This window comes from Mauremys reevesii, linkage group 13, assembly GCF_016161935.1.
Source record: "Mauremys reevesii isolate NIE-2019 linkage group 13, ASM1616193v1, whole genome shotgun sequence".
Lineage (NCBI taxonomy): Eukaryota > Metazoa > Chordata > Testudines > Geoemydidae > Mauremys > Mauremys reevesii.
The window spans coordinates 19,407,885-19,423,351 of NC_052635.1; positions in this window are offsets into that span (position 1 = coordinate 19,407,885).

Genomic DNA, 15,467 nt, shown 5'->3' on the forward strand with positions numbered 1-15,467 from the left:
GTTCTAGGGGAAATAGTGGGCTTAATAAATCATCATTAGCTAATTTGAAGTGCCTAGGTTTCATCTGGAATGAATTTCTCATGTTTATCTCTTTTCTCTAACGGATCTCAGCCAATTGGCGAGCAATGCATCGGAATAGCATGTGGAATTGGAATCCAGGAGAAAGTGGTGCCTACCAGTGATCTGCACTGAACTTCTCCTTTTTTGCAATGTTGACGAAAGGACTGTCCAGCAGAGGATGCTATTGGCTTCTGAAAGAGGATTCTATGAGAGATCCTTGCCTAGGCATCAACTGGAGTGAATTTCTCATAGTTATCAATTTTCACACACGCAGATCAGTCTTAAGGCCAGCAATGCACCGGAATAGCATGTGTAAGTTGAGTCCAGGAGAAAGTCGTGCCTAGCAGTGATCTGCACTGAACGTCTCCTTTTTGGCAACGTTGACGAAAGGATTGTCCAGCAGAGGATGCTATTGGCTTCTGAAAGAGAATTCTAAGAGAGATCCTTGCCTAGGCATCAACTGGAGTGAATGTCTCATAGTTATGAATTTTCACACACGCAGATCAATCTCAAGGCCACCAACGCAGCCGAAGAGTATTTGTAGGCTGCTTCAATGAGACAGTCCTGCGTAGCAGTGATCTGCACTGATCTTCTCCTTTATAGCAATTCTCACGAAAGGAGCTCTGCCAAATAGCCACCACTGCTTTCGAGAAGCATTTCTAGGGGAAATTCCTGTCTTGCACTGATGCGGGCTTAATAATTCATCATTAGGTAGTTTCAAGTGCCTAGCTTTCATCTGGAATGAAGATCTCATGTTGCTCTGTTGTCACGAACGGATCTCTGCCAGAAGCCCAACAGTGGAAGCGAATATCATTTTTACACTGGTTGCAGGAGAAATTACTGCCTACGAGAGATTTGGAAAGACTAGCTCATGTATAGCTGTTTTCACAGCGTATCTCGGTCAAATTGCTCGCTTTGCGTCCAAATAGCAATTTTAGGATCCTAGCAGGAGAAATTCGTGCCTACCAATATTCCGCAATGAATTTCTCATGTTTCGCTGTTTTCACAACATATCTCTTCCAAATGGCCAGCAGAGCATCAGAATTACAGTTGGAGGACGATTCCATTAGACATTCGTCACTCGCAGAGCTATGCGCGAATTGGTCATTGGTAGCTATTTTCAAGAAAGAAGCTCAGACAAATGGCTAACAGTGCATCCGAATAATGTTTGGCGGATAATTCAAGGAGAAATTCGTGCCTATCAGTGATCTGCAATGACAGGCTCATGTTTAGCAATGTTCACCAAAGGAAACTACCAAATGTCCAGCCGGGGATGCTATTGGCTTGTGAAAAACCTTGTGGCTGGGCCAGGCATGCTCCAACCGTGGACACTCAGGCTGGGGGCCGCCACTTGCAGCACAGGGACTGGGCAAAGCAGCCTGCGGACAGGACGGTCAGAAGCAGCAGAAGCAGTGGGGCCATATAGGGTGGTGTGCTGCCGTGTGGGCCCTCGTCCTGCTCTCCAGGGTTCCTCTCCCTCTGGGGCTACCCTGCCCCGGCTCCTGAGCCTCCTGCTGGGGCAGTCCCTTGGCTCTGCCTTCCCAAGTCCCGTTCGGATCTGGAGGCAGGAGCCCTGGCTGGAGGGACCCTGGGCTGAGGCATGGCCCGGGAGCCCCAATGCTTACCCGACCCTGCCAGTGCCGGATTGGCTGGAGGTGAGGGGGGAGCGGGTTGAGTCAGCACTGGTTGGGGGAGCCCAGGGCTGGGGGTGTGGGTGGGGTGGGGAAGCCCAGGGCTGGGGCAGCAGAGGGTGCAGGTGGGGGGGTGAGAGCCCAAGGCTGGGGTGGAGGGCAGCCAAAATTTTTTTTGCTTGGAGTAGCAAAAGCCCTGCCCCTGATCACCATGAGTTTTCAAAGATAATGGCCAAGGCCTCTGCAATCACATCCACCAACTCCTTTAGCGCCCTTGGCCTGCTAAACACAGGGTTGTGAGTTCAATCCTTGACAGGGCCTTTTAGGGATCTGGGGCAAAAATCTGCCTGGGGATTGGTCTTGCTTTGAGCAGGGGTTTGGACTAGATGACCTTCTGAGGTCTCTTCCAACCCTGATATTCTATGATTGAAGTTCCCCCATGAGAACCAGGGCCTGTGATCTAGTAACTTCAATTAGCTGCCAGAAGAAAGTCTTGTCCCTTTGGTCTGGTGGTCTATAGCAGACTCCCACCATGACATCACCCTTGTTGCTCATTCTTCTAAACTTAATCCAGAGACTCTCAGGTTTTTCTGCACTTTCATACTGGAGCTCTGAGCAGTCATACTGCTCTCTTACATACAATGCAACTCCCCCACCTTTTCTGCCCTGCCTGTCCTTCCTGAACAGTTTATATCCATCCATGTCAGTACTTCAGTCATGTGAGTTATCCCACCAAGTCTCTGTTATTCCAATTACATCATACTTCCTTGACTGTGCCAGGACTTCCAGTTCTCCCTGCTTGTTTCCCATGCTTCTTGCATTTGTGTATAGGCACTGAAGATAACTCACTGATTGTCCCGCTTTCTCAGTATGAGGCAGGAGTCCTCCCCTCTTGCACACTCCTGCTCGTGCTTCCTCCTGGTATCCCACTTCCCCACTTACCTCAGGGCTTTGGTCTCCTTCCCCCAGTGAACCTTTTTTAAAGCCCTCCTCACTAGGTTAGCCAGCCTGCTTGTGAAGATGCTCTTCCCTCTCTTCGTGAGGTGCAGCCCGTCTCTGCCTAGCAATCCTTCTTCTTGGAACACCACCCCATGGTCCTCTTCACATGGGGTAGAGGTGGACCGTGTGATGAACTCATATACTGGCCAGATTTGATCAAAGTAGGACAGTACTGCTCTGGTGTCCTAGGCTCAGATGCTAGTGGTTAGAGAGCCTGCATGAGACTGTACCTGGATGTGTCCCTACTTGCTTGCATGCTGGTGAAAGTTCAAGTCTGAAGGGCTTTGCAACTTGTCATAGCAGCACACTGTGAGAGGGAGCCCAGGCTGGTGGGTCAGAGGGCTCAGTGGTACCGCAGTTCCAGGTGGCACCTGGGGAACCCATCACAAATATACTTTTGCAAATTATTATTTTTAAGCTTTTCAATTCAGCCTAATCAAAATGGGGTTTTGCTGGAAACTGACAGAAAGCATTTAGAAGAAGATAATACCATCTAGGCAACAAATACACAAGAGATCAGAGCAGAGCATGGCCCCACTCCAGGCCCATATGCTACCCTCATGCAGCTACACCATGGGCAATACCTGGCTGGTGGCCGTGCTGCTGAAAGGGGCCTGGGGTTAGAGTGGATCACAAACTGAATCTGAGTCTGTTACTTGGGGTTTTCAGAACCTAAAATAGTGGTAAGCTAACTGTTTCACAGCAATTTCCATCTGATAAATGATTTATACAAGTAAGCATGCTCTTATCTAAAATTACAATTGTTTAGATTTTAACACACACCCATACGCAATAGGCTTAGGACATCCCAGACATAGTTACCCACAGTCTGAGATGGTTTTGAGTAATCACCAGCCGGACTTCCAGGGGCCCGCTTTCTATCCAGCTGATGGGGAGTTTAGATGTCAACTCCTTGTCCTGAGAAAAGTTTCTTCGGGTATTTACTGTTACTCTAACAAAGCACATAACCAGCACTGACTCCTAGTGGGTCAGCATAATGACCTCTACTGAGTCAGCAAGTGTCCTAATTTCAACACGCTGCTCATCATCTCGTCAACATTGCAAAAAAGGAGAAGTTCAGTGCAGATCACTGCTAGACACAACTTTCTCCTGGACTCAACTTACGCATGCTATTCCGATGCATTGCTGGCCAATTGGCAGAGATCCTTTAGTGAAAACATCTAAACCTGAGAAATTCATTCTTTCCAGATGAAATCTAGGCACTTCAAAGTAGCTAATGATGAGTTATTAAGCCCACAACAGTGCTAGACAGGAATTTCCCCTAGAACCCACCTCCAAATGGTTTTGGAAAGCACTGCTGGCTAATTGGCAGTTCCTTTCGAGAAAATTGCTATAAAGGAGACGTTCAGTGCAGATCCCTGCTAGGCAGGCATTTCTCTTTGAAGCAGCCTACAAATGCTATTCGGCTGCATTGCTGGCCAAAATACTGATTTGCGCGTGTGAAAGTTGTAAGTATGAGAAATTAATTCCAGTTCATTGTTAGGCACAGATTTCTCGGCGACTCCTCTTTCACAAGCCAATAGCATCCCCTGCTTGACATTTGGTAGAGATTCCGTTCGTGAACATTGCTAAACATGAGTCAGTCACTGCAGGTCACTGATAGGCACGAATTTCTCCTTGAACTGTCTTCCAAACAGTATTCGAATGTATTGTTAGCCATTTGTCAGAGCTCTTTTCGTGAAAATATGACCAATTCGCGCCTTAGCTCTGTAAGTAATTTATCCTGGAACCAGTCTATAAATGATATTGGCTTCCACTGCTGGGCTTCTGGCAGAGATCCTTTCGGGACAATAGAGCAACATCCGATATTCATTCCAGATGAAAGCTAGGCAATTTAATCTAGGTAATGATGAATTATTAAGCCCGCATCAGTGCTAGACAGGAATTTCCCCTAGAACCAACCTCCAAATCCTTTTCGAAAGCACTGGTGGTTTTTTGGCAGAGCTCGTTTCGTGACAATTGCTATAAAGGAGACGTTCAGTGCAGATAACTGCTAGGCAGGACTTTCTCCTTGAAGCAGCCTACAAATGCTTTTCGGCTGCGTTGCTGGCCTTAAGAATGATCTGGTTGTGTGAAAATTGATAATTATGAGAAATTCATTCCAGTTGATGCCTAGGTAAGGATCGCTCTTAGAATCCTCTTTCGGAAGCCAATAGCATCTTCTGCTGGACTAATCCTTTCGTCAACATTGCAAAAAAAGAGACGTTCAGTGTAGATCACTTCTAGACACGACTTTATCCTGGACTCAGCTTACAAATCCTATTCCGATGCATTGCTGGCCAATTGGCAGAGATCCTTTAGTGAAAACATCTAAACCTGAGAAATTCATTCTTTCCAGATGAAACCTAGGCACTTCAAAGTAGCTAATGATAAATTATTATGCCCGCATCAGTGACAGACAGGAATTTCCCCTAGAACCAACCTCCAAATGGTCTTGGAAAGCACTTCAGGCTAATTGGCAGAGTTCCTTTCGAGAAATCTGCTATAAAGGAGACGTTCATTGCAGATCCCTGCTAGGCAGGTCTTTCTCTTTGAAGGAGCCTACAAATGCTATTCGGCTGAATTGCTGGCCAAAGACTGATCTTTGCGTGTGAAAATGGCTAAATATGAGAAATTAATTCCAGTTCATTGTTAGGCACAGATTTCTCGGAGACTCCTCTTTCACAAGCCAATAACATCCCCTGCAGGACATTTGGTAGAGATTCCTTTCGTGAACATTGCTAAACATGAGTCAGTCATTGCAGGTCACTGATAGGCACGAATTTCTCCTTGAACTATCCTCCAAACAGTATTCGAACGTGATGTTAGCCATTTGTCAGCGCTATTTTCGTGAAAATAGCTAAACATGACCAATTCGCGCCTTAGCTCTGCGAGGGACGAATGTCTAATGGAATCGTCCTCCAACTGTATTTCTGATACTCTGCTGCCATTTGTAAGAGCTATGTTTTAAAAACAGAGAGACATGAGATATTCAATGCGGATTATTGGTAGGCACGAATTTCTCCTGGTAAGATCCAATAATTGCTATTCGGATGCACTGGCGGCAATTTGACAGATCTACGGTTTGAAAGCAGCTAAACATGAGAAGTTCATTCCACTTCTTTGGTGAGCACAAATTATTGCTGTGACGGCCGTAAAATTGCCATCTGGACGCAAAGCTAGCAATCTGACCGAGATAGGCTGTGAAAACAGCTATACATGAGCAATACTTTCCAAATCTCTCGTAGGAAGTAATTTCTCCTGGAACCAGTCTATAAATGATATTCGCTTCCACTGCTGGGCTTCTGGCAGAGATCCTTTCGTGACAATAGAGCAACATGAGATCTTCATTCCAGATGAAAGATAGGCACTTGAATATAGGTAATGATGAATTATTAAGCCCGCATCAGTGTTAGACAGGAATTTCCCCTAGAACCAACCTCCAAATCCTTTTCGAAAGCACAGGTAGTTTTTTGGCAGAGCTCGTTTCGTGACAATTGCTATAAAGGACACGTTTAGTGCCGATAACTGCCAGGCAGGACTTTCTCCTTGAAGCAGCCTACAAATGCTTTTCGGCTGCGTTGCTGGCCTTAAGAATGATCTGGTTGTGTGAAAATTGATAACTATGAGAAATTCACTCCAGTTGATGCCTAGGTAAGGATCTCTCTTAGAATCCAACTTTCAGAAGCCAATAGCATCCTCTGCTGGACTAATCCTTTCGTCAACATTGCAAAAAAGGAGACGTTCAGTGCAGCTCACTGCTAGACACCACTTTCTCCTGGATTCAACTTTCAAATGCTATTCCGATGCATTGCTGGCCAATTGGCAGAGATCCTTTAGTGAAAACATCTAAATCTGAGAAATTCTTTCTTTCCGGATGAAACCTAGGCACTTCAAAGTAGCTAATGATGAGTTATTAAGCCCACAACAGTATAGACAGGAATTTCCCCTAGAACCAACCTCCAAATGGTTTTGGAAAGCTCTGCTGGCTAATTGGCAGAGTTCCTTTCGAGAAAATTGCTATAAAGGAGACGTTCAGTGCAGTTCCCTGCTAGGCAGGAATTTCTCTTTGAAGCAGCCTACAAATGCTATTCGGCTGAATTGCTGGCCAAAAGACTGATCTGCGCGTGTGAAAGTGGCTAAATATGAGAAATTAATTCCAGTTCATTGTTAGGCACAGATTTCTCGGAGACTCCTCTTTCACAAGCCAATAGCATCCCCTGCTGGACATTTGGTAGAGATTCCGTTCGTGAACATTGCTAAACATGAGTCAGTCATTGCAGGTCACTGATAGGCACGCATTTCTCCTTGAACTATCCTCCAAACAGTATTCGAATGTACTGTTAGCCATTTGTCTGAGATTCTTTCGTGAAAATAGCTAAAAATGACCAATTCGCGCCTTAGCTCTGCGAGGACGAATGTCTAATGGAATCGTCCTCCAACTGTAATTCTGATGCGCTGCTGCCATTTGTAAGAGATAGGTTGTGAAAACAGAGAAACATGAGATATTCATTGCGGATTATTGGTAGGCAAGAATTTCTCCTGCTAGCATCCTAAAATTGCTATTCGGATGCACTGCTGGCAATTTGACAGAGCTACGGTTTTAAAGCAGCTAAACATGAGAAGTTCACTCCACATCTTTGGGAATCACGAATTACTGCTGTTACCGCTCTAAAATTGCTATCGGGACGCAAAGCTAGCAAGTTGAGCGAGATACGCTGTGAAAACAGCTATACATGAGCAATACTTTCCAAATCTCTCGTAGGCAGTAATTTCTCCTGAAACCAGTCTATAAATGATATTCGCTTCCACTGCTGGGCTTCTGGCAGAGATCCTTTCGTGACAATAGAGCAACATGAGATCTTCAGTCCAGATGAAAGCTAGGCACTTGAAACTAGCTAATGATGAATTATTAAGCACAAGTTTAGCAATGTTCACGAAAGGAAACTCTACCAAATGTCAAGCAGCGGATGCTATTAGATTGTAAAAGACAAGTCGCATAGAAAGCTGGGCCAAGCAATGAACTGGAATGAATGTCTCATATTGACCCAGTTTCACACGCGCAGGTCAGTATTTTGGCCAGCAAATCAGACGAATAGGATTTGTAGGCTACTTCAAGGAGAAATTTCTGCCTAGCAGTTATCTGCACTGAACCTCTCCTTTATAGCAATTTTCACGAAAGGAGCTCTGCCAAATAGCCACCAGTGCTTTCCAAAAGCATTTGGAGGTTGGTTCTAGGGGAAATAGTGGGCTTAATAAATCATCATTAGCTAATTTGAAGTGCCTAGGTTTCATCTGGAATGAATTTCTCATGTTTATCTCTTTTCTCTAACGGATCTCAGCCAATTGGCGAGCAATGCATCGGAATAGCATGTGGAATTGGAATCCAGGAGAAAGTGGTGCCTACCAGTGATCTGCACTGAACTTCTCCTTTTTTGCAATGTTGACGAAAGGACTGTCCAGCAGAGGATTCTATTGGCTTCTGAAAGAGGATTCTATGAGAGATCCTTGCCTAGGCATCAACTGGAGTGAATGTCTCATAGTTATGAATTTTCACACACGCAGATCAATCTCAAGGCCACCAACGCAGCCGAAAAGCATTTGTAGGCTGCTTCAATGAGAAAGTCCTGCGTAGCAGTGATCTGCACTGATCTTCTCCTTTATAGCAATTCTCACGAAAGGAGCTCTGCCAAATAGCCACCACTGCTTTCGAGAAGCATTTCTAGGGGAAATTCCTGTCTTGCACTGATGCGGGCTTAATAATTCATCATTAGGTAGTTTCAAGTGCCTAGCTTTCATCTGGAAGATATGTTGCTCTGTTGTCACGAACGGATCTCTGCCAGAAGCCCAACAGTGGAAGCGAATATCATTTTTACACTGGTTGCAGGAGAAATTACTGCCTACGAGAGATTTGGAAAGACTAGCTCATGTATAGCTGTTTTCACAGCGTATCTCGGTCAAATTGCTCGCTTTGCGTCCAAATAGCAATTTTAGGATCCTAGCAGGAGAAATTCGTGCCTACCAATATTCCGCAATGAATTTCTCATGTTTCGCTGTTTTCACAACATATCTCTTCCAAATGGCCAGCAGAGCATCAGAATTACAGTTGGAGGACGATTCCATTAGACATTCGTCACTCGCAGAGCTAGGCGCGAATTGGTCATTGGTAGCTATTTTCAAGAAAGAAGCTCAGACAAATGGCTAACAGTGCATCCGAATAATGTTTGGCGGATAGTTCAAGGAGAAATTCGTGCCTATCAGTGATCTGCAATGACAGGCTCATGTTTAGCAATGTTCACCAAAGGAAACTACCAAATGTCCAGCCGGGGATGCTATTGGCTTGTGAAAAACCTTGTGGCTGGGCCAGGCATGCTCCAACCGTGGACACTCAGGCTGGGGGCCGCCACTTGCAGCACAGGGACTGGGCAAAGCAGCCTGCGGACAGGACGGTCAGAAGCAGCAGAAGCAGTGGGGCCATATAGGGTGGTGTGCTGCCGTGTGGGCCCTCGTCCTGCTCTCCAGGGTTCCTCTCCCTCTGGGGCTACCCTGCCCCGGCTCCTGAGCCTCCTGCTGGGGCAGTCCCTTGGCTCTGCCTTCCCAAGTCCCGTTCGGATCTGGAGGCAGGAGCCCTGGCTGGAGGGACCCTGGGCTGAGGCATGGCCCGGGAGCCCCAATGCTTACCCGACCCTGCCAGTGCCGGATTGGCTGGAGGTGAGGGGGGAGCGGGTTGAGTCAGCACTGGTTGGGGGAGCCCAGGGCTGGGGGTGTGGGGGTGGGGAAGCCCAGGGCTGGGGCAGCAGAGGGTGCAGGTGGGGGGTGAGAGCCCAAGGCTGGGGTGGAGGGCAGCCAAAATTTTTTTTGCTTGGAGTAGCAAAAGCCCTGCCCCTGATCACCATGAGTTTTCAAAGATAATGGCCAAGGCCTCTGCAATCACATCCACCAACTCCTTTAGCGCCCTTGGCCTGCTAAACACAGGGTTGTGAGTTCAATCCTTGACAGGGCCTTTTAGGGATCTGGGGCAAAAATCTGCCTGGGGATTGGTCTTGCTTTGAGCAGGGGTTTGGACTAGATGACCTTCTGAGGTCTCTTCCAACCCTGATATTCTATGATTGAAGTTCCCCCATGAGAACCAGGGCCTGTGATCTAGTAACTTCAATTAGCTGCCAGAAGAAAGTCTTGTCCCTTTGGTCTGGTGGTCTATAGCAGACTCCCACCATGACATCACCCTTGTTGCTCATTCTTCTAAACTTAATCCAGAGACTCTCAGGTTTTTCTGCACTTTCATACTGGAGCTCTGAGCAGTCATACTGCTCTCTTACATACAATGCAACTCCCCCAACTTTTCTGCCCTGCCTGTCCTTCCTGAACAGTTTATATCCATCCATGTCAGTACTTCAGTCATGTGAGTTATCCCACCAAGTCTCTGTTATTCCAATTACATCATACTTCCTTGACTGTGCCAGGACTTCCAGTTCTCCCTGCTTGTTTCCCATGCTTCTTGCATTTGTGTATAGGCACTGAAGATAACTCACTGATTGTCCCGCTTTCTCAGTATGAGGCAGGAGTCCTCCCCTCTTGCACACTCCTGCTCGTGCTTCCTCCTGGTATCCCACTTCCCCACTTACCTCAGGGCTTTGGTCTCCTTCCCCCAGTGAACCTTTTTTAAAGCCCTCCTCACTAGGTTAGCCAGCCTGCTTGTGAAGATGCTCTTCCCTCTCTTCGTGAGGTGCAGCCCGTCTCTGCCTAGCAATCCTTCTTCTTGGAACACCACCCCATGGTCCTCTTCACATGGGGTAGAGGTGGACCGTGTGATGAACTCATATACTGGCCAGATTTGATCAAAGTAGGACAGTACTGCTCTGGTGTCCTAGGCTCAGATGCTAGTGGTTAGAGAGCCTGCATGAGACTGTACCTGGATGTGTCCCTACTTGCTTGCATGCTGGTGAAAGTTCAAGTCTGAAGGGCTTTGCAACTTGTCATAGCAGCACACTGTGAGAGGGAGCCCAGGCTGGTGGGTCAGAGGGCTCAGTGGTACCGCAGTTCCAGGTGGCACCCGGGGGGAACCCATCACAAATATACTTTTGCAAATTATTATTTTTAAGCTTTTCAATTCAGCCTAATCAAAATGGGGTTTTGCTGGAAACTGACAGAAAGCATTTAGAAGAAGATAATACCATCTAGGCAACAAATACACAAGAGATCAGAGCAGAGCATGGCCCCACTCCAGGCCCATATGCTACCCTCATGCAGCTACACCATGGGCAATACCTGGCTGGTGGCCGTGCTGCTGAAAGGGGCCTGGGGTTAGAGTGGATCACAAACTGAATCTGAGTCTGTTACTTGGGGTTTTCAGAACCTAAAATAGTGGTAAGCTAACTGTTTCACAGCAATTTCCATCTGATAAATGATTTATACAAGTAAGCATGCTCTTATCTAAAATTACAATTGTTTAGATTTTAACACACACCCATACGCAATAGGCTTAGGACATCCCAGACATAGTTACCCACAGTCTGAGATGGTTTTGAGTAATCACCAGCCGGACTTCCAGGGGCCCGCTTTCTATCCAGCTGATGGGGAGTTTAGATGTCAGCTCCTTGTCCTGAGAAAAGTTTCTTCGGTATTTACTGTTACTCTAACAAAGCACATAACCAGCACTGACTCCTAGTGGGTCAGCATAATGACCTCTACTGAGTCAGCAAGTGTCCTAATTTCAACACGCTGCTCATCATCTCAAAACATTTCTAGTATTTTTAGCCATAACAACAATATATCGGAGGCATTTAAAACCAAGCTTGCTATTCACTTACTTTCCTCTGCAACTTTCTATCCCATCCTCCCATTCTGATTAACAAACTGCAAGTCTTCCCTTGTCTGACCTTGTCTCACATTATTGCCAGCTATGTGATGTTTGGTTTTCAGCCAACAGTGGCTACACATATAAAATGACTGACTGCAGCGCTGTCAAGTTCTGGGATACATGCAGGAATGTCAAATTCCAGGGCAACAAGTCAGCAATGGGACGTAGTTGTGAAAAGGGCTAACATTGTATGTAAGACATGGGAGGTAATTGGCCCGCTCTGCTTGACACCGATGAGGCCTCAGCTGAAGTACAGTGTCCAGTTCTGCGTGTGACACTTTAGGAAAGATGTGGACAAATTGGAGAAAGTCCAGAGGAGAGCAACAAAAATGATCAAAGGTTTAGAAAACCTGATCTAGGAGGAAAGGTTAAAAAGCTGGGACTGTTTAATCTTGAGAAAAGAAGCCTGAGTGGGGATCTGATAACGGTCTGCAAATATGTTATGGTCTCTTATAAAGAATCATCGGATCATAGAAGATTAGGGTTTGAAGAGACCTCAGTAGGTCATCTAGTCCAGCCCGCTGCTCAAAGCAGGACCAACACCAACTAAATCATCCCAGCCAGGGCTTTGTCAAGCCTGACCTTAAAAACCTCTAACTGTGGTGATTCCACCACTTCCTAGGTAACCCAGTGCTTCACCACCCTCCTAGTGAAATAATGTTTCCTCATATCCAATCTAGATCTCCCCCACTGCAACTTGAGACCATTGCTCCTTGTTCTGAGCACACCACTGAGATCAGCTGAGCTCCATCCTCTTTGGAACCCTCCTTCAGGTAGTTGAAGGCTGCTCTCAAATCCCCCATCACTCTTCTCTTCTGCAGACTAAACAAGTCCAGTTCCTCAGCTGCTCCTCATAAGTCATGTGCCCCAGCCCCTGATCATTTTTGTTGCCCTCCGCTGGAATCTCTCCAATTTGTCCACATCCTTTCTGTAGTGGGGCCCAAAACTGGATGCAATACTCAGATGTGGCCTCACTAGTGCCGAATAGAGGGAATAATCACTTCCTCGACCTGCTGGCAATGCTCCTACTAATGCAGCCCAATATGCCATTAGCCTTCTTGGCAACAAGGGCACACTGCTGACTCATATCCAGCTTCTTATCCACTGTAATACCCAGGTCCTTTTCTGCAGAACTGCTGCTTAGCAGGTCGATCCCAAGCCTGTAGTGGTGCATGGGATTCTTCCATCCTAAGTGCAGGTCTCTGCACTTGTCCTTGTTTAACCTCATCAGATTTCTTTTGATCCAATCCTCCAATGTGTCTAGGTCACTCTGGATCCTAGCCCTACCCTCCAGCTTATCTACCTCTCCCCCAGCTTAGTGTCATCCACAAATTTGCTGAGGGTGAAATCTATCCCGTTATCCAGATCATTAATAAAGAAGTTGAACAAAACCGGCCCCAGGACCGACCCCTGGGGTACGCTGCTTGATACCGTTGATCGAGCTGTTGATCACTACCCACTGAGCCCAACAATCTAGCCAGCTTTCTATCCACCTTATAGTCTATTCTTCCAATCCATCCTTTTTTAACTTGCTGGACGGTGATGAATTGTTCTCAGTGCCTACTGAAAGTAAGAGAAGCAATAATGGGCTTAATCTGCAGCAAGGGAGGATTAGGTTAGACCAGAGGTAGGCAAACTATGGCACACGTGCCGCCTTTGGCACACTAGCTGATTTTCAGTGGCACTCACACTGCCTGGGTCCTGGCCACCGGTCCAGGGGGCTCTGCATTTTAATTTATTTTAAATGAAGCTTCTTAAACATTTTAAAAACCTTATTTACTTAACATACAACAATAGTTTAGTTATATATTCTAGATTTCTAGAAAGAGACCTTCTAAAATGTTAAAATGTATTACTGACACACGAAAACTTAAATCAGCGTGAATAAATGAAGACTTGGCACACCACTTCTGAAAGGTTGCTGACCCCTGGGTTAGACAGTAGAAAAAACTTTCTAACTATAGGGCTAGTGAAGCTCTGGAATAGGCTTCCAAGGGAGGTTGTGGAATACCTGTCATTGGAGGTTTTTCAAAACAGATTGGACAAACTCCTGGCAGGGATGCTCCAGCTTCACTTGGTCCTGCCTCAGTGCAGGGGGCTGGACTTGATGACATCTTGAGGTCCCATCCAGCCAGACATTTCTATGATGTCCCTGACCCCACCTGCCTGTGTTGAGCTGTCTGAGCTGAGATGGGTTAAAATGGGGGTGGAGTGTGGGGGGGGGTTCCCTGTGTCAAATTTTGAAAAAAGATGTTTTGTGATAATTTTTTTTCGGATTTTGATGAAATTCAGCATTTGGATTTCCAGGGGATTATTATTTAATTGTCATTCTCACTCTGCCATCACCCCCACTTGCCTGTGATGCTGAGTTGCTGGGCAGGGCTGAGCTGGAATCTGATCACCTGGTTATCGCTGTCCTTGATCTCGTACCCGCAGGAGTAACTCCCAGAACTGTTCCTGGACACCACATGGTCATAGTTGTAGGTGACCTTCTCCTCTGAACCCCACTGGGATGAAACCTCCTCCCCGTCCTTGCAGAAGATGATGCAGGTGGCCAGGAGCTGGGACAGCACGGAGCACTGGAGCCGCATGGAGTCCCCTGGCTGGGCAGACGTCTGGCTCTGGTAGAGGATGGGGCCACGGAGAGTGCCTGGGAAGGGGAATGGGTCAGCACTATCAGTGGGGCGTTGGTGGCGCCCAGCACTGTTGGTGGGACAGGATGCAAATGGCAGGTGGGTCTGTGCCTCATCGTGGTTGGAGGGTCTGATTACAGCTCAACTGGGCAGATGGGGAGATGAACTCTCTCTGGTGACCGGAAGCTTCATTAAGTGGGATCATTTGGGTTGTGGAAGGGCTTGGAGGCTCAGTGGGCTGGGCTCCAATTGTCTGGCACTGCACACTCTCCTAGAACAAAGGGCCCTGACGTGGGCACCCGGCTGACATAGCTGGAGCAGTACAGCTGGGAGAGAGGCGACCCCTCAGCAAGACCGGCCCCTGGCCATTGAGGGCTGTCTAGGGCAGAGGTTCTCAACCTTCTTCTTTCTGAGCCCCTGCTCCATCCCACAACATGCTATAAAAACTCCATGACCTAGCTGTACCACGACAACTGTTTTTCTGTATATAAAAGCCAGGACCCTGCTCGGATCCCACACAGCCCCGCGCACCTTCCCTGGCCATTGCTGCTGACACCACAGTGAGCAGGGAGCAGCCAAAGGGGTGGTGGCTGGAGGCCTGAAAACAGAGGGGTAAATGCCCTGGGTAGAATGGGGACAGAAAGACAGACGGACTCACCGGGTACTGAACATATCTCCTGGCTGCTGAAACTCAGCTCTGGGAACAGAAAGGTGCCGTACGGTTAGTGCTGGAGATAAAATCTCTCCCTTTTCTGAGGTCCCTCTTCAGAGACAAAAACTGCCTTTCATAGGAAAAAATTTCTGATTTGTGTTTTGGTAAAGAAGCAAACCAGGCAAGATGTTAGATCTGGGGCATGGCGCACAGACCTTGGCTGAGCTGGGAACCGCCTTTCCCTTCAGCTCTCTAGAGGGCCAGATCCTCAGCTGGTGTAAACCGGCCTGACTTCAGTGGAACGACACAGGCAAAGGGTGGAACAAAGGAACCGGAGGGACTCAGCTGCACGAGCCCTGGCATCCTGAGATCTCTTTCTCATAATTCAGTTTGATCCCAGGCAATTTGTTGTTGTAACTCTTGGCCAGACAGTCTGATCAGACAGTGGGATCTGTCCATCCCCCACCAATTAACAGATTTTCCCCCAGTCCCCACATTTCTCCCCCAACCCTGGTAACTCTGATACTCTACAAAAACTCTTACATTGAATATGATCTTCAGCAGAGTTGCTGGTGTCATGCTGGGCTCGTTCTCTGTGGGGAGTAATAAGGACAGGGGGTATCAGTGACACC